This window comes from Paralichthys olivaceus, chromosome 14, assembly GCF_024713975.1.
Source record: "Paralichthys olivaceus isolate ysfri-2021 chromosome 14, ASM2471397v2, whole genome shotgun sequence".
Taxonomy (NCBI): domain Eukaryota; kingdom Metazoa; phylum Chordata; class Actinopteri; order Pleuronectiformes; family Paralichthyidae; genus Paralichthys; species Paralichthys olivaceus.
In genome coordinates, this window is record NC_091106.1 from 8,128,141 (window position 1) to 8,152,350 (window position 24,210).

Sequence of the window (24,210 nt, forward strand, 5' to 3'; positions counted from 1 at the left end):
TTCATTCAGCCGTGCCGCTGGAGCTCCATTGATCTCTGAAGAATGTATGCACAGTTTCCCCTGATGCTCATTGTGTTTCCCACTCTGGACAATGCAGCCTGAAAAAGACAAGAGAAACGCAGCTATGCAATCCAGCTGCATGAAGAGAACAGAGACTATAGCAGGCAAGACAAAAGCCCCACAGGGGTCCCTAAGACCCACGGTGTTTCCTGTGAGGGCCGACCAAGTGCCACTGCTCGGCCAGGTACAGTTGACAAAAGACAACTTTGGACAAAGGACAATATTTGGGGGATATTTTCTGCTGCCATTAAAATTCACATTTAAGCGGAGGCAGAAAATAGACCTGCTGGCTTGCTCTCATTCCGCCCCTCTCCTTAATGCTTTGAGATGGGACCCTTTGTCTAAAGGAATCATTTTGCATTTAGATTTCCCAAAGTAAAAAGAGACACAGAGGGAAACTCCCTGTTCGTGTTTCTCACAGAGAAAGCTCTGCCTAATGAGTCCTTTTAAGCCTAGCTGATTATTTCCCGCTCTGCAGTTGTAGCTGGATTGCCAGTACATGTTTTCCCCACTATTAACCCAGATATCCAAAATGGCAGCCCTGGGGTATGTTTAATTGCTCTTCCCCAATCCTTTGAACTCCACTGCAATCAGACTAACCAAACTGCGGCTGCTTTTCGCTGTGAAATTGAAAAGGTATCTGTCTATCACAGCATTCCCCTGAAGTCACCTAAAGGAGAAACGAGTCTATGTCCTGAAATCTTTCAGCTGCTCTTTCATCGGTGGCTACGCCGACAACCGTATCTGCAGCTGAATTACAAATACTTCAGTCGATTGTTGACGTGGGGAGTGAAGATGGTGTGTTTTGGTTTCTCACAGGAAAGTGTTTTGCTCGTCAAAGGAGAAGCTGGGATACAAAACACACAAGCTGTCAAGACTAATCAAAGATCCTTTTTTCTGTATTTTTTTGGCCAAGTTGAGACATTTTCTATAAAGACAGATTCTCTTAATCATCGGGATAAGCACTTACTAGAAAAATAGTGTTTGTTTCACTTGCAGGTTGTTTATTATCTCCTGGCAGCATTTAAACCACCGTTTTTAAACATGTGTGACAAATTATTTCAATTTCAATCTGAGAACCAGAGAGGTGGTCTACAGGTAGCCCTGCACTGCAAAAACTGCATAACCATGTGCCTTCAGATATCAGCAGGGATCTCAGAAAGAAACCTTTGCTCCTTCACATAGAAAGTGAACCCTTCATGACCCCCCAGGAAGATCTGGAAAGTGTGGCTAGGGAGAGAGACGTCTGCGACATGACGTGGCCGATACCTCTGCGACCCGAGTGCAGATACGTAAGTGGAAGAAAATGGCTGGATGGATAGATGGATGAATGATGGATGGACGGATGGATAATAATCCTATATTCAAAAGTTTTAGAAGTATTTGATAATCTAGTGCTTTCTAAGGAAGAACGTACATATCTCTTGCCTTGTCTTGATAATAAAATGTGTCTAGCTTTGAGTTATATAAACTAGATACAAAGTACGAGTCTGAAAAACATCCACTTCAAGGCTATAGTATAGAGGATCTTCTTTAGGCAGCACCACAACTTGACATTCTGTCTGACCTCAAATTCATTTGACATTTTCTATCTGTGGAGAGATGTGCAAATATATTACTTCTCAGAAGAAAACAAACACAGTCACTAATTCATTCTCTAAGATTTAAATAAAAAACGCCACAGAGTATTATCACTGTGTGCACCATGACATGGACTGTGCAATACCTTCATCAATAGCCTTATTATGAATGTAAAGCATTTTATTCTCTTCAAATGCTCAAATGTTTAAATGAATACTTGTCCTTGTAAAGTAATAATGGTAATAATTTTAAAAGTAAAACGTAATCGCTGTATCAATCAATCAGCTGCTGTTTTCATACAAGGTCGTGTTACAAAGGGAGCAGCTCAACTGATCAGTTAAAATGTGGTGAGGTATCGTCAAATGTTGCCACTTCAGCTTAAAGGGACGAGTGGAGTGCTGGAACCAGAGTTTCCATTCATTCCCCAAAACGGAGACAGAGAGACACCATAGTTGGCTCGGGTTTAAATCATTGCACACGGTGCAAACTACAGTATTAACCAAACATAAATTAAAAAATAATTATGTTTGGGTAGTGTTTTTCATTTTTTTTTTCAGAAAAGTGAAAAAATATTGTGATTTTAGGTCATATCGCCCAGGGACTTGTTTCCCAGTCTTTGTAGGTGGGAAGCCAGTGAGGGATTGCAACTTTGTCACTATAGCATCAGTCAAGAAGCTCTTAAACTAACAATTCAGCCAAAGCTAAAAGTAGTATCAGTGATTCACTTCCCTGCTGTTATAAAACCCACAGAAAAACCTGAAGGTCTGAACCATGAACTTCGAAAACAAAGTTACTTTGATGTGCAAATGACTGTACTTGATTCACCCTCCACAGCTCATCTGTCCATCTTTACTGAACTTTGATGAAAGGATGGAGGGGTACTTAAAAAAACAAGAAAAAATAGTAGCGGTGATAAAGTCTGACAGGACGTTGCTGTTTTTTTAATACCACCCACACGGTATTGTAGATACAATACATTTCTCCAAGCTGCCAAGTGTTTGCTGCATGAGAGCCAAGACGCTGGGACTTGTTGCCAGATAAAGTGCTGCATCATATTGCTCTGCCTGGCTTTAAGTGTCCTTTCAGCCGGTGCCTTGGCTGTGACACGAGGCACGCAGTAAATTCTGAATGTCAACATGCCATGTTCTGACCTCACCTTCGTCCATGTCTTGTCACACATGTCCCTCACTGCTCTGCCTATGGACACTTCACGGCAAACAAGGAAATCTGACATATCTGATTTTACCAACAGAGCAGAACAGGAACAGGGAAAGGATCACCTTGCAAACACTGCCCTTAGGGCCAAGAGAGAAAAAAGGAAAAAAACAGCTCTGACTCCATCTTGTCACTGAGCTTTCAATGTCAGGAGCTTTTTTTTTTTTTTTACCCTTTCAAAAACGAAACGCTGTCAGAGTGAGGCCATGTTCTGGTTTGTGATCCATAAACACTTAACATGAGATGGTGAAAATGAAAGAAGCATTATTTTATGAGGAATTATGTTTCAGGGCCACGTTAAGCTTGAAGTAAACTGCGAATATCCTTTGAAGCTGTCAGCGTTGATACAATACAACTGACCATCAAACATATCTATCAACAAAAGAGACGGAAGACTTCTCTGAATAATAAATCAAATGTCCCTCTCTTGCCTCCAGCTAGACCAGAACGCAGCAGCTCAGATTCTTATTAGTTATAATAGATGACATCACATCGTCCCAATCCTGTCTGTGCTCCACTGGCTCCCTGTTCGGTTTAGAATTGACTTAAAGATTTTTGTATTGTTCCTAAAATATTATTATTTGAAATTACGGCTTTTGTGTGATGCTGTCTTCTCTGTCTTCTTTGACAGTGTGGGTGCACCCCAGAATATCCTGTGTCTGCTTTGTCTTTTTAAATGTGCTAAATGAAAAAAGGAACTATTATTATTGTTATGTCATTGCTTTTACTTGCTGAAAGAAGGTACTGATTGATGGCCATTATTACTACAGAAATATTTGTTTATCTGCTAAATAGATGCCTCAGATTAATAATGACATTTGTTTGGATTCATTTTTTTTCTTGGCTCACCAGGTAAAATAAAATAAAACCTAATCCCTAATCATTTCATTAGTGTAATTTCAGGAGGTGTGAGTAGGGGATGACAGGGAGCTGAAGGCCTGTTATCACAAGAGTCAGCAGGTCCTCATGATTTATTGCTGTTATTGTTATTGTCACTGCTGTTTTATATTGCTCCACTCATGTACTGTGGAGCCGTTGGAGGGAGATGTTCACTTTTCAGGAAGCTCGGATCACTGACAGTTTACACCATGTGACACACACTTGACTATCACAGGTTGCTGAAAGGTAAGGAAGCGAGTAGAGGAATCAAAGCATCTCTTTCTTTCAGAAAAAAATAACTTGGCTTCTCTGTGGGATGTTTGACCCAGATATGTGAACGCAAAATCTGAAGCTGCAGGCAACGTCAAGCACAAATCCAAATAAGTCATCTTCTGTTAATTCTACTTGGATGAACTAAAATAAAAGTCTTTGTGGGTACAATGTTGAAAGGTTGTGCGTTTATACATGGAGACGCCCACACAGTTCATCACATGTTACAAGGTTGTCGCCTCTCCAGGAGGCTGGATTCTTTTCCCTTTGAGGGTAAGATTCATTCTCTTGATTTATTGCTGCACAGCTCTGACATATTAAACTTTTTTTCTCTATGTTCACCTTCAAGAAAACGTTTTTTTTCCCCAGTTGTACCTTGTCCTTGCTCACATTTTTCTGTTTACCTACAATTGTGCTTAAAAATGTTCTTCTGCTGCAGTTTTGCTAAAGGGAGAGTGCAAATGAAGCAGACAGGCACATGATGTGATCTATGAACGAAATAGAGTATTTTGGGGACTCTCTCGTCTCTGACAAAATACTGAATAGACTTTTCAAATGACTTTCCTATCTCTTAGAGCTGTCACTGTTCGATTGTGGAAGAGAGAGAAATGACAGAGAATAGATCCTGTTCAAGGCACACAAATGGAAGCGTTTCTTTCACGGTTTCAAACGACTAGAAGGGAACGCTCTCAATGTTAAGGTGGAATTGCAGTTTCAAGATTTGTTTCAGGATGGTTGGAGTAATTGCTGATGACATCAGGTCGTTATATCTAATGGCTTACATAAAACTGGAAAAATACAAATGTGAAAGCTGAAAGCCAATTCGCAACACAGTCTCGGCTCACTGGTAAATTCAGGTCATTTCAGGCCTGTGTGGGAAACAGCTGGGCACACTTACACAAAATGAGGCCTGTTAATTTTCAGAGGTTTTGGGTGCGAGAAGATTAAGATTTTGTTTATGTGTAGCTGTGCGGGTGATTTCTAGGATGGCTTGCGCCGCCCGGGCCGAGGGATTAGAAAAGGATAAGAAACTGAAATTTAAAATGGTCTGTTATCTCATTCCAGGGAAGGATGTGGGGACCAGATGCTATCTTTATGTTGGTAATGGGTTATCAAATCTTGGGGCACAGATTGCAGATTCATTGCGCTCCTCTTCCTTTCTTAGATATTATTGAAGTTTTCATTATTGTGTCCACACACTGTCACCTCAGTGACTCAGCTCCTTCTCCTCAGCCCGACGCCTCGTCACAAAGCAGCTTAGTTCCCGTCACCTCATTTACTCTCTCACACCGATCCTAATAGCTCCTTATCACCATAAACATATCACTGAATTCCAGCGATGACTTTCCAGTTATTAACTTTCATTCTGCAGTGCTAGAGCTAATGGGAAGATGAGAAATTTACTTGACCATAGATAGGGGATTAGAAATGGTTAATGGGGATTCTGGATGGCTTGACAGATGCACTTATCCCACAATATAACGGGAGTCAGATGTCAAAACATAACAATGGATCCGCAAAAACAATCGGACTAGCGGCTTGATTTGGTCTGGTTCATTTAGCCATTTAACCGCACTGTCACATTAAACAAGCAAACACAAAATCACATGGATAGACGTGTACATTATCATGCCTATTCACAACCATTATCACCTTCAATTACCCTCTTGATCAATATGGACTTCAGCTGCCGGCTTAATTACCAAAGCAACTTTAAATTGGAGTCAAGTTTCTCTGAGTGTCCTTGCGGACACCACCAGGGGAATAAACTGGGATTAAAACATATTCCATGAGCCCGTGTGAGCTGTCACATTATCATGCACAAACGTAAGTGGGATCATGTCAAAGGAGCGGAGAGTGTGGTATATTTCTAGCTATAGAGAACAGCACGCGGCTTTCTGGAGGACTCGGTTCTATATTTAACGTTAAGTCTTGGACATCCTCGAGATTGGAGCTTGCGTGCACTGCGGGACTAGAAGTTTACTTTCTCGCTTGCAGCACTGTGAGGCTCTGCTTTGACAGAGCAGTGCATCTTAATTTACAGTGGTGGCCGTGCTAATTCTTGCTATCCATCACTAAAGGCAAAGTGCAGAGGCAGCTGATGTCATTGGTTCAGAAGTTTTTGGTCATGAAAATAAAGACTGAAAAATCCTCCTGAGTGGAACATGAATATCTGTATTAAATCCAATAGCAGTCCATTAAACAGATTGTCAAATCTACAGCATTCATCCTCTGGGGAACAATGTCTCTACATATCATAACATTTCACTCAATGGCTTATTATTTTTCGTCCCCTCACAATACTCCTCTTCTTCTACTAGTAATTCAAACCCATGTGTATTAGAAAACAGTTTGGTTCGTCTGAACCCGTCTAAGCCTGAGAGAATACTAACCGATCCCGACAGGCGTTCTGTTGTTTGTGTCTGTGATGTGATTTAAATGTAGCTTGCTTACATTGGTCACTATATAATACCACGGCTAGTCTGTGTTTTGTAGTTTTTAAGTTTAATAAACTTCAGACAAATAAAATGTAAAATTGTGTTCTACAGTCTGCAGTGTAAAAAAAATCAGCCCAGCCAATGAGGTTGACCTGACCCTCACTCAAACATAATTTCAAAATGTTGTCAGGTTCGGGTCGGGTCGGGTCGGGACACACTCTGAGACGTAGCCCAAATTCCAGTCATCTTCTCCCACCACAACTCCACATTATGCATCAGCTTCTTGAGATTTACTTTGAACTGGGTATAAAGTACAGTATGTCGATGTATTACTCCTGCTCATTAGGTATGGTTAGACTGTATAATTAGTGACTGAATAAACTTTTTCTTGAATCAAGGTCTCTGCAGAAGAAGGATGATCTGCAGGATGCTGTTGGATTATTTTGGAACCAGCAACTGTATACTCAGGAAAACTGAATGAAGATGTTGCATGATGGGAACAGGAAACTACTGCAATATAAGGAAAAACATATTGCAAGAGAACGCAATAGTCAGGGGGGGCTCCATAGTTTAGATATTTCAATCTGTACTTAAGTCGTGGACTGACCGGTGCTGCCATTTCTCAAGCTCTTCTTTATTAACTGCATGAGAGCAATAAGTGAATAGAAGAAAAAAAAAATCCATAGAAGCCAAAGTTTTGTCATTGCACGCTTGGCTTGTATTTGGAGTTGTTAGCTGCGTCTCCTCTGTCAATACAGTGGCTGGAGATAACGATATCAGAGCTGCTGTAGATAGAAGCTGTTCTGTGAGTTTGTTCCAACCAAACACGGCACAAGAGGAGGACTTGTGGAGACATTTCTAACCCTCCTCATGCGTTAATGCACATGCCACTATATATTATGTATATACTAGTGTATAAAACATTACAGTACAGGAGAAGGGTGCCTTTCAAATTCCACATAGTCTCCCTTCTCTCTTTGCAGTAACCAAGGTCAGGTTGTAGATAAAGGACCAACCAACAGTACATTGTACCGTCTATGCTTAGGGGCTTTCATATCTAACTCACATGGGCCAGACAGAGAGGCACCAACTCTCTTGCATATTTCTCCAGAGGCAAGATATAAGGACAAAATGTGATTTCGCTATGCTTTAGGCGTAACTATCCAACAGGATGTGAACACCTATATGTAACATAGAGAGTGACGGCAATTCTGGCCATTCATGGATGTGCTGTTAGAACGGGTGACGCAAGAGGAAGATATACTAGGATGCTGTGGGAGACACCTTTAGACTTGGGGGTGAAAATTGCTCATGATACTCCGTGAGCGTTTGTATATTGTTCAACCTTCTGGTCTCCTTGACGCATCAAGTCTACATCTAAATCTAAATCTTCTGCATGAGACATCAGCTGCTGCCTGAGTTCTCCTTTCACCATCTTCCAGAAAACCTCCATAACAGCGTTGATGAAAAACCATCAATTACAGGATTTAAAGTAACTGCAGCTTATATACAACACAAGGTGATGCTTAAGAAGCCATGCATCATATTGTAGAGTTTCAACACTGCATGTCTGCTGTTCAAAAAGAATAAAGTAGCTCCATATAGTATAGGAGTGAAAAAGAAATGCATTGGGAAACCTTGAGTTTATCTGACTCTCGATTTTGTCGGAGGCCTCTGTGGAAGAACGTGGCTGAGATCTAATACTCAGCATGCCCTGTCCACAAGATCCAACGAATGCACCATCACCTCTTGATCCTCACACAGCTCTCACCCGTCCTCTCATAACGCAGCCCAGCAGTCCGTCCAGCAGAGTCTTCCTGTCATTTATTATTGAGGAGAACGCCTCAGCCTTAACACCTGAAGAACAGCCTCTGACTGATATGATGCGTTTGCATGAACTTGAGGCCAAATGTCTTGACACTGAGTTGACGTCTGCCTTCATTTGATGTGAAACTTTTGTCATTATTTTCTTAAAGGTCAAGAAGTTTGGGCGGAGGCAAACTCAAACAAGCCTCCAGTTTGTTCTCATGGTAAGAGATACTTTGCAGGACTTTATAAATCTCGGCTTGCTTTGATGGATTTTCAGCAGATTATATTTTATTTATAATAGGGATGATATATTTATATATTTATATAGCACTATTAAGGATGCTCAAAGACACTTTACATAGGTTAAAAAAACATAAAAGCAAATAATAGAAATATGAAATACACGTTACAATCACACATCAAAATATTAAATGCAAATCACAATCACATATTGAAAACAGTTCAGAAGAGGTGGATTTTAAGCAACGTTTTGAAGGTGGACAGATCAATGCACTTTTTTATGCAACTGTGCATGGATGACTCAGAGTTAAAATATTCATATATAGGTGCAGCTCTACAGTCAAGGCTGGATTACTAACCAGACAACTTAGTGAGCTCCCCTGCTCAGGACCATGACGGGCTAGGATCACTCTGTGGTTAGTTTGTATTGTATAGAGCCTTGAATTTAATGCTTATGTTATGGTCTTCTTTATTTACAGTTTATACTGTGCTAATGTGGTGCAAATTCCCCATCAGATCTGTGCTTTCAGGGCAACTCCACTGATTTGACTAATAATGAAGACCGCTTTAATAGTCAGGAGATGTGCTATTTCACTTGTGAAACCAGTTTTATACTCTAATGTCTTACGTGGCTCTAGAGGGAGCTCTCGAAAGTCTGTGAAAAGCCCTGGTGATGTCGTTAAAGCAGGATCCAGAGTTGTGCAGCTTGAGCCACAAAAAGGAAGAATTGATTAGATGTCTCAGCCTCTGCTGCTTTGATCGTCATTGTAAGGCCTCTCTCTTGTTTTTTAAATATGAAATACACAATGGACACACAGACAATGAAGAAAAAGGGTGCTAGCAGGGTCCAGGGGCCCATACTTCATTTTGCCCCAGGACCCACTTCAGAGTTAATCCGCCCCTGGAATAGACTCACTTTTGAGTCTTGACGTTGACCTTTTGAAGATGCCTCTGTGAAAATGCAGCAGAAAATGTGATTGGGCTTGTTGGTGATGATTCTAACACACGATGGACATGCAAATATCTCAGGATGAAAAAGAGGTGTCATACATGTGGAAGAAGCAGGTGAAGATGTCAACTTGAAAAGATAACGAGATTCCAGAGGTTTTGGTGACAAGGGCTGTAAACAAAAACATGGGATTTCTTTGTAAGTCAAACCTCCTGTGTACTCACCTGAATGTTCTGCACATGTTCCTGTTGTTGTGAATGATTCTGACCTGAACATTGCGTTTTTTCTGTTTAGTAGAAGCTTTGCCTTTACAAGAATTCTTGATAATACAGCTGCAAACTACATCTGTTCTGGAAAGAATCCATCTATTCACCAGAAAACCATCTATTCATTCCTCTGAAACACACAAATACGCCTTTACTGAGCATGTTGACAATATTGTCATGCAAACAACTTCTGATATTTCTCAGAGTCCATTTGCATGTGTTACAAAAATCCAACTGGGTGGAAGTGGGGTTGTTAGAAATTCAAAATGTATCAGCAAAGTGGAACATCGTGTTGATGGATAAACAGGCCATGCTGCACATAGCCCTTTACCATGACACACACACACACACACACACACACACACACACGGTAACAGGCTTATTGAAGCAATCTCATCCTCGTCCCTCTTTGCTCAGCTCAAATCTCTGTCTCGTGTTCCTTTTTCTATCCCACAGAGTCTAGCATATACATAATAGTGCAATTTGCTATCTGACTCTTTTGTCAACATGCAGTCAGATACGCAAAATTTTTTAAAAGCACTAGGGGAGAAAAAAAAAATCCATATACAGCAGGATCGATACAAATGGGCTGTTTTTTGTATTAGACGTGATTCGAGGAGGTTGTTTGAGGATTTTTCAGCGACTGCATAACTCCCCCTACACGACACAGTAAGTGATCTGAAATCACCACACAGCAGATACAGTGAATTATCCAGCGTTTTGTCATTCTGCTCCATGATGCCAAATTGAACCGCTGTGACCGCCCCCTGTAGAGGGAGTGTGAGCTCCTACCTTCAGGCCGTAGATATAAACTTTCCGCTCATGAGACGAATCAAATCTGCTTTGTTTCCGCGGCTTTAGTGGGATGAATCTGCACATGTCGTCCGTACAGTAATGCGGATTTCATGTATTTGGCATCCAGCTTGTCTAGATGTGATGTTATCGTGGATTTGTAGCTGTGAATCTGTGCTTGTCCCAGTGAAGCAGGTGCTTTTGGCTTTTCCATTTGTTTTCTCACCCCCCCTGAAGAGTTGAATGCAGTGCAGCTGCATATTAAAGCGAGCAGTTGTAGCCTGGCTGTCATGAGGATAGATAATGGCTCAGACCATACAGGCTCACAGTATAATGGGTGCTATGAGTATTACATGTCACAGCAGCCGTTCTGCTTTGGGAAGCAAAGGGACGGGGGTTAGACAAAGGGGAACGTGCTCATCTGTCAGCAGACCTATGAGGATTCTTTGGGAAAAAATATATGTGATTGATATTTTTGCCAATTACGCAAGGTTATTTAAAAAAAGGCCAGGATTAACACCATCTCTCCATTTTTTCTCTCGATAGAAATCATAGATTGACAGGAAGGTGATGAGTCAGGGGAAGATGCTGAGTCTGGATAAGTGAAATCCATTTCTCACTCAAATGCATTGCAGACGTACAGAACCTTGGTCGATTGAATTCACTATTCATCTGTAATGTAAAGCAATTTGTTATTGAGCAATAAAACAGTTTGACAATCACATGTGGCCTCTGTTCAAATGAATCAGAATTTGTTATTTTTAATTAAACCAACTCAAATACCTTTAAACTCAGAGGGAGACCTTTAGAGTTGTGTGTCTCCGGCAGCTCGGCCCGGTGTTAGCGCTGTAGCACACTTTTATGACGACACGGCTCCTGATGCACCTTTTAAATGATGATAATCGCTGGATGCAACTGGATGCAAATTAAAGTATTTACTGGGCTGAGCTACGGAACCCCACAGGGCAGATATCAAATACACTCACACTACACATAATCCTTTCTAACACGTAAGATTACTATACTGAACAACAACAGGCTTAGATCCAACACACAACAGTATAACTGAGCTGCTTCTTCATCTAAAGGTATTATAAAAAGCTTAATGTAAATGTAAGGATGGTAAGCATATAGTTACAAGATCAAAATGACACTGTTAACTGTCTTTTGCAATAGACATTTAAAGGATTTAAATTCATTAAGGGCTTATTTACAGTGGATTTCCTTTTGAATTGAAATTACCTTCAAGTGCACAAGGGATAAAATAAATATAATCCACATTTTATTGATATCATCATTTTTTCCTGGTCTTTACTGCAACAGTGTTCGGATTACTTAGAGGGGGATAAAACATGGAGATTTCAAGAATAGTAATAGGATAATCAATCAGTCAATCATTTTTCATCTGATAAAGTATGGTTTTTCATTTTGTGACGTCTTAATTTCACATTTAGTAATAGACCCACGCTTGTGCTTAGAGTTGCTCGACTTACGCTCAAACGGTGCGTGCTTTCACTCAGATAGATTCTTTCTTTTGTTTCAACGGATTTCCTGCTCTCCAGCTTCAACTCCTCTCCTCGTAGAGGTTTTTTCCATCAAAGTCCATCAAAATTCCCCAACTAATAGACTGCCTGACAGGCTCACCACCTGGTGGCTGCAGCATACACTATGAATCCTGCTTGGACCAAATGAAAAAGTCAAAGTAAACATAAAAATACGTTTTTCTCAAAGATGTTTTCTGTCAAAGAAACATCATTTCGTGAAATGTCTGAATATTGTGAGGAAGTGGAGACACATTGTTCATCTTTATATACAGTCTATGATTTGAACACAGTTTTCCCACAATAGAAGATTTTTAACGTCAAAAATCTAATTTTAAATTCTGACTGGCAGCCATATTGTCTGGTTGTTACAGAGAAATTAAACCATCTAGAATGAATATAAGTCAGAGAGTGTGAGCTGTCATCTGTAATCAAAGCAGCCAACACTATCCCCCACTGCTACAAGGCCACATTGTATTTTGTTCACTTGTTCCCTGAGCTGACGGCCAACAAATCCAAACTTTAAAGAGGTGTTGTCACGCCCACATTCGACTGTGAATCCAAGAAGACTGTAATTGCCACATGTGAATAATTCAGCTGTGGGATTTATGATAAGGCTAAATTCTTATCGGAGCTTTCCTTCAAGGTTCCTGCAGCGTGTTTTTCTCCTTTTCTATATGGCTGGCTGCCAGTACGGAGGTCTGAGGTCTGTGCCTCCTCGTGCTCCTGCTGCCTCTGATGCTCAAAAGGTGAAGGTTGTCAACAGAATTCACACCCACTCATGGACACCAACTCCAGCTCTGTGTACGCCTCAGCCTTCAAACACACAGAACACATGCAGCAGATGTTTTTTATATGCGTGAATCATTTAGATCAGTGGTGGAGGAAGTACTCCAACATTTTATTAAAAGTACAAAAAAAAGAGACAAAATTGTAGTAAGCCATGTTCACAGTGATGAGGGTGGTGGGGGTTAGAGGAAGAGCACAAAAAAAGAAAGCAAAGTTGAAACACAATTTAAGGGACAGCTGATGCCATTTTAAATATCTTTTTCACTATACTGTAAGTGAGAGCAGGCAGAAGAATAAACATAGTTACCATTTGTGCAAGACAGGATTACAGCCAAGGTTTTTTTTCTTTCTCTCTTTCTTTTCTTTGGGGATCTGCAAAATCTGTAGCACTTTAAAGCAAAACAAGAGATCTCCCTTGTGTGCTCAGCTTTTGTAAAGTGTTGGGCCCGTAAAGTGATTTTTTTCCTCCCTTCCTCCTCTAAATCTGTTGCTGTGAAGCCTTAAAGTACAGGGTTTAACAATGACCTTAACACACTCATCTCTTTCCCTGGCACTCTGTGACTGCTTGTGAGAGTTACCATACTTTGCAGCTTACTTAACTTCAGAGCCGTCTATCCTGGGCTTATATCAAAGGGAGAGGGTTTCTTAACTGCGGCCCAATTTTCTCCAAATAAAAAAAAACAAAAAAAAACGCCTCCTCTTCTGTATTCTCTGCACCAAAAAGTCACCTCCAAATACATCTCATGCACATCAAAAATAAAATAAAGGCAGCTTTATAAAAGCAGGAAAGGAACCATTTTGAACTAATAGATGAGACTGGTTTTTAAATTTAACATTCCCTCCCCTGTATATATCAAAGCCAACCCTTGCCATCTGAAAGTTTGCAATCCAGTGTACGATGATTGCCCACAGCTTCAAGGTACACCTGGGAGATCATAAACAAAGCCGAGTCAAAGCCAGGCACTAAACGGACTGGAGAATCCATTTTGGTTTTGGCAGCGTCTGTCAGACATCTTTGTTCTGATGTGAAGGTGTGACCTCGGCGATTTAAGTGCCCGAGCCTGACGGCGGCAGTCAGCGCTTTCAGAAAGTCTTCCCCACATGATGGAGGGAGCATTGAGGATGTCAGTTTTATGTGTAAGGTTGAGCCCTCCTTTAGCCGCTGCCCCCCCCCACACACACATGCACACACACGCACACACACACACACACGCACACACACACACACACACACAGACGATTGTTTGATGAAACGGACCCTCTGAGGACTCTGAGGTGATGTCATGTGGAGACCTTGACAGCACTATCAATTACCTCAAGGCTCAGAATGCAGCGTGCCCTTTATTTTCCATAACACCTCCAGTTACAGGACATTATAATACAGATGTTTTTGTCCTTGTCCTAAAGTATCACTTGTTTTTTATTGACCATTCATAATGGGAAGGAAGTTGTGCACATGTTTGATCCTCAGGTCAGCTATGTCAAGTAAATATGTAGATGATGGGAAACAATTCTACCTTTCTTAAGTGACATGTCACTTAAAAAATTACCCAAAGTGCTTTTTTTCTCCATGCTGTGACATATTTGTCTGGAGCACAAAAAGAGAAAAGAGAAAAGAGTATTAAGAGTATTAAGAGTATTAAAAAGATAGTGAACAATGACCTTCCCATTACAAAGTCCAAGGTGTTGTTGACCCATCCATTTTCCTTGACCTCCCTGATCAGAACATACGAGTCAGAATTACATCTGCTCTGTTACTGGAGCTTTGTTCAGTTGTCAGCCAACACAAAGATATTTCATGTCTAACTTCACTGTGTTTTTGCTGCACCAAGCCTATAGGAGTTGTGACTTCCTATACAAAGCCAACTAACGTCATTCAGTCACTTCCTGTATGAGCGGATGCCATAGCTTTATTGTTTTAGATTAGTTTGCAACACTAAATACTCCTTCTAAGGTCAAGAAAATGTGTTTTTACAGGATTTGTCATTTTATTTTAGTATTGTTTATAGTCTCTCTGTTTTGAATTCCTTCTGTATACACATTTATAATATAGTTTATATTTTTATCCTATTTTACTGTCTCAGCTTTTTGAATTAATTAAGAGATATCCAGGTATATTTTTTAACTTTAAAGTCTTTTTGTGTGTGCTGCATTTGTGTGTGTCACGCCTCTGCTGCGTCCCGCCCACATCCGTTGATATGTTACTGCTGAGCGGCTAGAAAATGGCCATATGTGATTTCATTATACATCTAATCTAGTATTTGTTTTGACAAATTATAATCAATTGTGATGTAAAAATAATAAAAGCCTTATTAAAACAAATTAATGGAGAGTATGTACTTTGAAACGGGTACAGGAAGTGTATCTGTCTTTGTGACATTGAATAGATATAGACATTGAACCTCTGATGAAAGATAGTTTTTACTATTTTGCTGTGAACCGTATGCGAAAAAGGTGACACCCTGATTCTCTAGAAGAGAAAAGTGTCCTGGACATCAGGCATCTTCAGGCTGGCTTGACACAAAATTTCATTGCACTTCTATAGTGACAATAAAAATGTTTACAACACAGTGCAGCTAAAGCGATGATCTGGACGACTGATTCTAAGTTGGTTAAGATTTATATAGAGCTAAAATGGAAAATATAGCTGACGGTAAGGAAGAGCACAGGGAAGATGAAGACCTCAACACCAGTAACACCCCTTCAGTCTTCTCATTAGTCGGCCTCATGAAGTGTCCCCTTACAGAGCTAAGGACACCATGGTGGGATATCATCATGGCTGCTAAGAAACCATGCTGAAGATCTGTCCCCTGTCCTCACCCATATTCTGAACATTATTTCTATGCAGGGAACAGTTCCAGCAGCATGGAAGACTTCAAATGTAAAACTTCAAACTCCAGCACTCCTAGTGAGTGGTGCCCCAGCGCACTAACATCGTGCTTGGGGGAAAATACAGGATTGATTCATCCTGATGCATTCCAGTGATGTCTGGATGTAACAACCAGCGTTCCTATTTGTGTCAAGCACCACAAAGTGCAACAACTTCCAGCTGCCTATCTTTGCCTGGTTTTTGACCTCAGTGGGGACACTCAGGCTACATCCATAGGTTTTCAGGCTGAAACGCATCCGCTCTGCTACAGATACGTCTGGCGTTCACACCACTCTGGAGTTTTAGAGCCACTAAAGCGCAGAAGTCTCGGAGACGCCGCTGGCTGTGTAATAGTTAGAAAACTCTGGGGCTGCGATTTAGTTTGGATGACAGAAACTGAGATGCTTGGATACAATGACACAACAGCTGTTTGGGCCTTTTCAGTCATAACATTACATTTACAACAGTATGCCCATATGTCCAGTGTATGAGAGTGTTCATGTGATATGTGTTTTCAGGTGTGTTAGTATGGACACAGATTAAAACTGATATGGAGCAAAACGCTTGTGTGGACAGAGTTTTAGTTTGAAAAAGACACAAGACAAAAATGTATGTACGCAGCCTCATATTGAAGAGGCAGTGAGGAAAGCCACTAATTGGCTCCACTCTGACCAGACATGGCTCAGCCTGCGGGGACCTACAGTATCTACACTGCTATGGTAAGGCCATGTTTAGACTGTGCTAGTGTCGTTTTAGTGGTGCAAGATAAAACACAGGCTGCTGTATTGGAGACGGTGCAGAAAAGCTGCCCTCAGGATCATCTCCAGATGCCGCATCCCACCACCAACTCCCATCTCTCTGGAGCGGGAGGGAACACGGAGCATTCAGCTACAAGATTATACATGCAACATCCACTCACTCACTTATCCAGCACTTTCTCCCACAGACAAGAACAGATAATATGGAAAAGATTTTACACACGTCCAGTACCCAACAAACACGCTGAAGGCAGCAATCCCGCCCACAACAGTCAGACTGTACAGTCCAGAGCTGAAAGTAACAAAAGATGAGTAGATTTTATACTTCTCATTTTATACGTTTATTGTGTTTTTTATTTATGAGTATTTTATTTTTATAAACTTTTTTTTATGTATATGTATAGTTGTATGTCAGCATGGAGGTATTCTTAAATGTGTATGCATGAGTGTGAACTGGTGTGTATATTATATTCTATGATGTAAAATTGTATATTGATGTTTCCAATTTTATCAATGTACATTTCTTTTTTATATTCACTTGATAACTGTGAGCATGAATGTTGATAAAGTCACACTTTCTGCGTCAGCTCTGCTCATATATTCACCAATGAGCAGTTCAGAAGAGGTTTTAACACACTGCCGTGGACATCAATTCTGCAGCAGGGGCAGCAGCATGTCAGACTCTTTGCCTTAGCCCCAGGTGGGCTCTTGAGCTCTACAGGATGTCCCACACCAGCAGAGAGTTTAAAGCTGCCGTCAGACTCTATATGTCATTCTGATTCCTCTCCTGCCCAAGGCCATGCGAGTGAACGCCAGTGTTGGCTTTTAGCACTTCAAGGTCCTTTGCATCCTGCCTGAAAGTGAAAAGCTGGAAACTCAAAGTGTTGACCTGCGTTGATCCCTGGGTATGCATTCGAAAGCACCTCCTGCCAATGCAATATAATCCCGTGACAGGTCCGCACAGTGGTGTTCTGGGCCAGAGGCCTTGACAGGAAAGGGCTTGATCTTCCGTGACAAGTAGCTTTCATTCCTGCCCAGGTACTGTACTGTTCACCTGACCCCTTTACACAGAAGGCTGTAACCGCTAACTTTTCCATTTCTAACTTTACAAAGACACAAGTCTCATTCACATCTTGTCATCTGACCTTTCTGTCACTTATGCTTAAACATCAGTTCCCTGCACAGACTCGGAGATAAGCACAAGAAACTTCAGAGAAACCATTTACAGAAATTACAGCCCTAGTAAAGAATTTTAAGAGAAGTCAAACTCATGAAGTAATCTTCAATCTTAATGGGTATATGCTATATATCTGGTCAATACAACTTTTTCATGCCTCCCTTTTAAATTATTTTCCACAAAGTAACTGTTTATAATAAAATCCAAGTAACATGTTTACATTTTCAAAGTGAATGTTTCGGATGCATAGTTTGAAAGAACCAGAGACGACTGACAGGGATCTGCACACAATAGAAGAAAGAAATCAAAACAGAGGCCCACTATTGAAAAAAATGCAAAAATTGTGTTTCTAATTTTTAAGCAAACATGGGCCATTTTTCATGAAAAGCAGCATCTTTGCTTGAAGCCATTTATAGAGAAATTATAATAAAAACACAGAACTACCTGATGGTCCCTGATGGTGCAATAAAAGACTCAAATCAATAAAGGGACACTTCTTGGAGGGAATCCAACAGTCGACCACATCACTTGGCTCAAGTTGCTCTGACACAAAAGATTATGAGCAGAAAGCAGAACGTTAAGGTCACGTCCTATAAAGAGTGGATTGGCTTTTTGAGCTTAAACGAAGGGACTTGGACAGATAACCACTAAAACTGGGCAGCCGGTTAGAGTCTACCAAGGCATTTTGTAGACACAATTAATATACAAGCGTTTATAAAACAAAGGCTCGTCTTTATTGAAGATGCCCTTACCTTTAAAATTCCCTCACTTCGACCCCTTTAAAAAACATCCACTCACAACCCAGCCATTAGAGAGGAAAGGGAAAACTTCCAAAGGATTAAGCACGTGGCATGAATTGTAAGTTGTGTAGTGGGTCTGCAGGGAGCTCTATGACATACAGCGTGACTATTTGTATTAGAGGTGGCAAACACACGGATCGCCTTTGTCAAACATGGTGGAAACGGATGAAATCCCTGCATATTAATGGGGAGCTCAGCTGAGGATAAATAATTAAAGACGGCATTACATAATAAATGAACTTCCTTCAAATGAGCATTGTTGAGCAGCTGTGGTTTGAAGGAGGATAAGAGGCAAGACGGCCCTGCAAGAGTTTGACAGTACAGGGGCCCCGTGGGACTAATGTGGCTAAATGTGCCAAAGGCCTCATATCGCAGACAGGAGATCAGAGGACCAAGACTCTCACATGAAGGGGGGGGCACTGGCATGAAAGAAAAGAGGGACAAGAGGGAGAGGAAAGCGAATGTGGGGAGGGAAAAAGTAATACAAAAAAAGGGGCATGATTTCAGGGTGTATTGACTGGTTGGATTTTCATCTGGGTTTCTCACCTTGATTAACACTTCAGGAAATTAGCAGGGGAAGCGTGCGGGGCCCTGGGGCACAGAAATGTGAACTATGGGTATAAAAAACTTTCCTGGTAAAGAATGATAAAAGACTGGATACAGAAAGCTTGCTCCCTAGCAACCACAGCATGTGCATGTGTATTTTTAAGAGTTGGAAATAACCATATATTTTTATATAAGTCTGATTAAGTATGATCTGGAGGTACAGCACTTGTACTTGTGCTTAATCTAAACATTTCTATTTCATAGTACCTTACAATTCTACTTCACTACATACATAGTGGGAAATATTATAGGTTTCACTTCAATACACTTATTCATCACTGTATTTATTTTTCAGGTTATTTTTTACATTTGACAGGCTTGTACAATCAAACAAATAATTATCCAAATATGCATAAAAAGTATACTTACATAATCAAAGTGAGTACCACTACAAAATTAATGATAGTAATGTAATATACAAGACGTAACTTCTGCCAATAGGAGTCTCTCAATCAAAACAGTAACAGAAGATCTAATTTAAGAACATCGTGAAGCAGCGAGGAATCATGGGAGAATAATTGTCATCCATTATGAGTGACCAACACAAACAGTGGAAGTTGAAAATAGTCGACTAGTTAACTGGCTAACAGTTATGTGAATTTTTTTCCTTCAACAGGTGTCGTTTGCCTCATAAGTTATAGCAGAGCTTACAAAGCCACAAATAAAGCAGATATGACACAATTAAAAGGTGGACAAAGTAAACGCCCCCTAACCTTGAACGAAATTCAAAATCAAAATGCAGGTCTACTTATTTTTGGACATTTTAATGTTTTGACAGGTCTAAAGGAACTGCCGAGTTGGGTGATAATTCTCTGCGAGTTCATTATTGCAACACTGATATCACACATTGCCATTTGATCCATTACTTCTATAAAATATCATAGCAGCTTTAAGGAACGTCTCTGAAGACTTCTTTCAGCGCTGGTAGTTTTCCTGATGGACTTTGATGAACGTTTAAGCAGTAAATGGTGAAACCACTGCAGGGGAATTAGCAGCAGTTGTGTGCAGAGACCAGACAGCATGTCTCAACTTTGGATTACAGGTCTAAAAATGCTCCAGGCATAATCACAATGAAAAATAGGATTTTCCTACAGCAGCCATATCATAATTCCCCCATTGTGTTGACTTTGAGGAAAAAGCGTTGTACAGTAAATGATGGATTTTCTGATGCATATACACAATAGGGCACCCATAGGAGAAATCATTTTCTATGCTGACTGACAATTTTCTGCAGATGGTGGACCGATTAGTTCCTCTGTCACTGACTTTGTTGAGATGTGCTTTCTATGCAGCAATTATATAAACCACAATGGACAGGACGCATGACGCAAGACAAACATTTGTACTTACAGCACAAGAACAACAGTGACAGGCCATAATTGTCTAAGGAGCTTATAGAAAGACATTACAGCTAGTAAGTTGTTTGAATCCTGCTTTTGCCGATCATGTTTCTTTCATTGTCCAATGTGTTACACTCTTAAAAAAACAAACAGTCCCTATAGATTCTGCACTGTGTGATTTCCAATATTCAAATCTTGAATCAACTTGTTATTTTTTTCTTTTTTTCGGGCAGCTCATGGTTGACTTAGTGGACTTGGATTCAGTTTATGTCCTTTCTGTAGTGGGAAATTTCTTGCTGAGACTGCAGCGTCTAAGAAAGACCTTCAAAAAAGGAGAAATAAAAGACTGGTTTTATGTTTCAACTGCTATCCAAGAATCTCCCATATGCTCAGTGTTACTCTTTAAAATGTGATGGGTTTTTTGGTCATATAAAGAATTCTCCTTTCCTTCCTTTGAGGGATGCTTCTGCAGTCAGCTGCTTTGTCAGAACGGCACGGGTTACAGTACGATAAGTCTCTCAGCCTGAAAAACACTATTTGCCTTTTAGTAATTAGGCAACACATCCTGTTTTAATGCAATGAAATGGATGAATAAACCCTCAACAGCCACTAGAAGAGTGGCAGTCCTACTTAGGCATCACAGCATTTGTTTGTGATGATTTCACTAGTAACATGCACTTAGAATGGAGCAAAGTGCAATTTAAATGCTCCACAAAGTGGTTATTTTGCAGTCAATGAGGTCCAGTGATATGTATTGAATATATATATATATATAGTGATGCTTTGTTTTTACAGATAATGCAGGATGTCCCCGTGTTGCTCTAGTGCTTAGCAGGGCATGAATGCCAAATGAGAAGCAAAGCAAATGAAATGTTTTAGTGGAGCATTCATTGCTGCAGAACTGAAGGGGTCTGAGAACAAATGGTGACATAGAGAGGAATCATACCGATGGTTAGAGGCTGTGGTTCCTACAGAGAATCAAATCAATTTAAAGATTAGGTCACGCTGAACAATGTCAGCGTTCTGCTCCAAAAGCACTTTTTTCATAATTACCTTTTTTCCTCACTTCAGGTGTGGTGTACAATTTCTTTATTAAACCTTTACAATTTGCTTTCAGCATCCTACAAGTAATTTACTCTGACCTCTGCTCCGTAGAACAACCTTCCCTTTCACACGTGCAACCATTAATCTTCTAATTTCTCGATTCCAGATACAGCCTATGAAGCCAAGAAAAGAGAAGGGAGTGATGGTTCAAATTAAATCAGCTGTTCTTTGCATATCTTTTTTCAACAAATATCTCTGGACCCAGTGATTTTCAAGAGTAGTCTAATTGAAGACTGATACCACTCAGATATCTGTATGCAAGATATGAAGCTAGGAGCAACAGATGGTCAGATAGCAACTGTAGTTATGACAGATATTCAGAAGGTGACATGGCAGTAGCTGCTGGAACAGTATGTGACAGCAGGAACTATCATGCAAGGTGTTAATTAGTTCTTCTTTGGGGAGGTGCTGCTTTATTTGAACTTTGGACAGATTCATGCTAGAGCTGCAATCATAATGTGACACGATACCTTATTATCTTATAGTTATGTCTGGGGCGCAGTTACCTGGTGCAGTCTTGTCTTTAATCATATATGTTGCAGCTGATGAAAATACAACCACACCACCAAAAAAAGGCAAAGAAGAAGAAACACAAAAAGAACAATTTTGCCAATTTCTCCAGGAGCACTCCAGACTCTGCCTCGACAAAACAAAACGTGGAGTATTTCCATATAGTTTCCTGCAGAATGTCTCGTCTTTACAGTCACTGCAGTCTCGCCCCGAGGAGCCATCTGGGAATCCCTACCTTCCCTCATTAATGACGTGTCATAAAAATGTCTGTAGAGACAGGCTTGTTTGCAGACTCTAGCTCATCCATGTTACACTAATTGCGTTGCAAAAAAAATTGAGGTGCATGTAAAAAAAACAAGGTCAAAATGATGCTGTGGACCAACAGAAATGATGTAATTCTTTGTTTGCGCTGCTGTGAGCAAAAACCAAGCTTAACTGTTTCCTAATGCTTTTATGTTTTATGCTAAGCTAAGCTACCTACATGCTGATAATTGCTTTACATATCATGTACAGACTATAGAGTGTGATGTCGTGTTAAGAAAGGACTGCTCCCCAAAAGTGAAGCCAAAGCATCTCCATTGCCCCCCTGGTGGCTGGCTGCAGGCTGATGGACCAAACAAAACAGTTAAAAGACACATCAAATAATTTTTTTCTCGATAGTTCTATCACACTGACACATGTTCATGTTCATTTTTGTTATTTAAAGCTATAAGAACAAAGTGAAAGACTGGCAGCGGAGACTTTATTTATATATATATCTATACATATAGATATTTGAGGTACATCTATAGATATAGATATAGATATAGATATTTAGGCTTCACATCTGGAAAGAGGGAGAATTGGTGACATTTCCTGCATTTTTATTTACAGTCTATGATACACGTGACCTCTATGGGAATTGGCATAGTTCATTAGTTCAGCTAAATGTAATACTGCAAAGTGTCAAATTTTTTTCTCAACTTTTGAAGTTTTAAAAATGACGGATAATGACTTCAGAAGGAGTCCAGTTGTGGAAGGAGCCCCAGAGTTTTGATCCTCAGGGACTGTGCAGAATCAGCCTTGCATGCCCACAGGCTGCACTGTGGGGAACGTCTCCTCTGCTTCACTGGGAGCACAGGGTGCAGATTCCTTCAGCAGTGCCCTACCCTCTCTGTGGCACAGTGACCGTTTTCTGTGACAATGTGTTTGATAGCCACAACAACGAATGATGTGATTGGCAATTAGCTGAGTGCAGTCATAGGATGTAGAAACACGTAAAGCCTCACAAATCGAGACTCAACGGAACAATATGAAACTCTTCCTGTCTGAATGCGTCATCTCTCTGCAACGTCACGAAACGTCTGATTCCAACTGATTCTTTGACAAGATTTCAACCCTAAAAACTCTCCATAGTTTGACAAGCATTCCTGCACAGCGGGGATGCAAGTGACATGTTGACTGAAATCACTGAGAGCCTGAGGATGATTTGCTTCCATTATGTGGACGGGTACAAACATATTTAATCCTCCTGGCACAAGATAATGAACATGTGAGGGCTTTTATTGGATGAATTATTGATCTGAGCAAAACGGGGGAAAGATAAAATTAGAGATATGTTTCTCCATGTACTAAAAAACATACTTGGGTTTTTAAAAGGCTCAGATTTATGTGTAAGGCACACAGACTAAGACCAGCAACTTTGCAAGCAATTATAAAGATTAATGTCATTTGTTTCTAAAATAAACATGAGACCGATCAGATTTGCACTTGCAAATTCCAAAACGGCACAAGCAGCATCGCTCAGAGGAATTAATGCATGTCTTATCTGACGACTGAAAAGACAACTACGCTGTAAATATAGCTGCAGTCTTGACAGGAACCAGAAGAAATCCAAACAGATTACACCTGTCCCTGTGCCGCTGCACTGTCTTCAAAATACGAATCAGATATGCTTGTCAGCTGCCTCCGATGTGAGCCGGTGAGATCATCCAGCAGCACATGCGGCAGAGAAAGCACTTTGTACATACAGCTAAACATTCATACTTTACAAGAACATTACAGGTGAAATATGCAAATTTTAAAACCCATAACTAAAGCCACCCTAATCAAGGAGGATCTCACTCCCTGCACCAGTCCTTCCAGTTACTGCCTTCAGGCAAGACAACACCAAGTCCCACTGGCCAAGAAAAACATCAACAAGAAATCCTTCATTCCCTCTGAAATAACCACACTGAA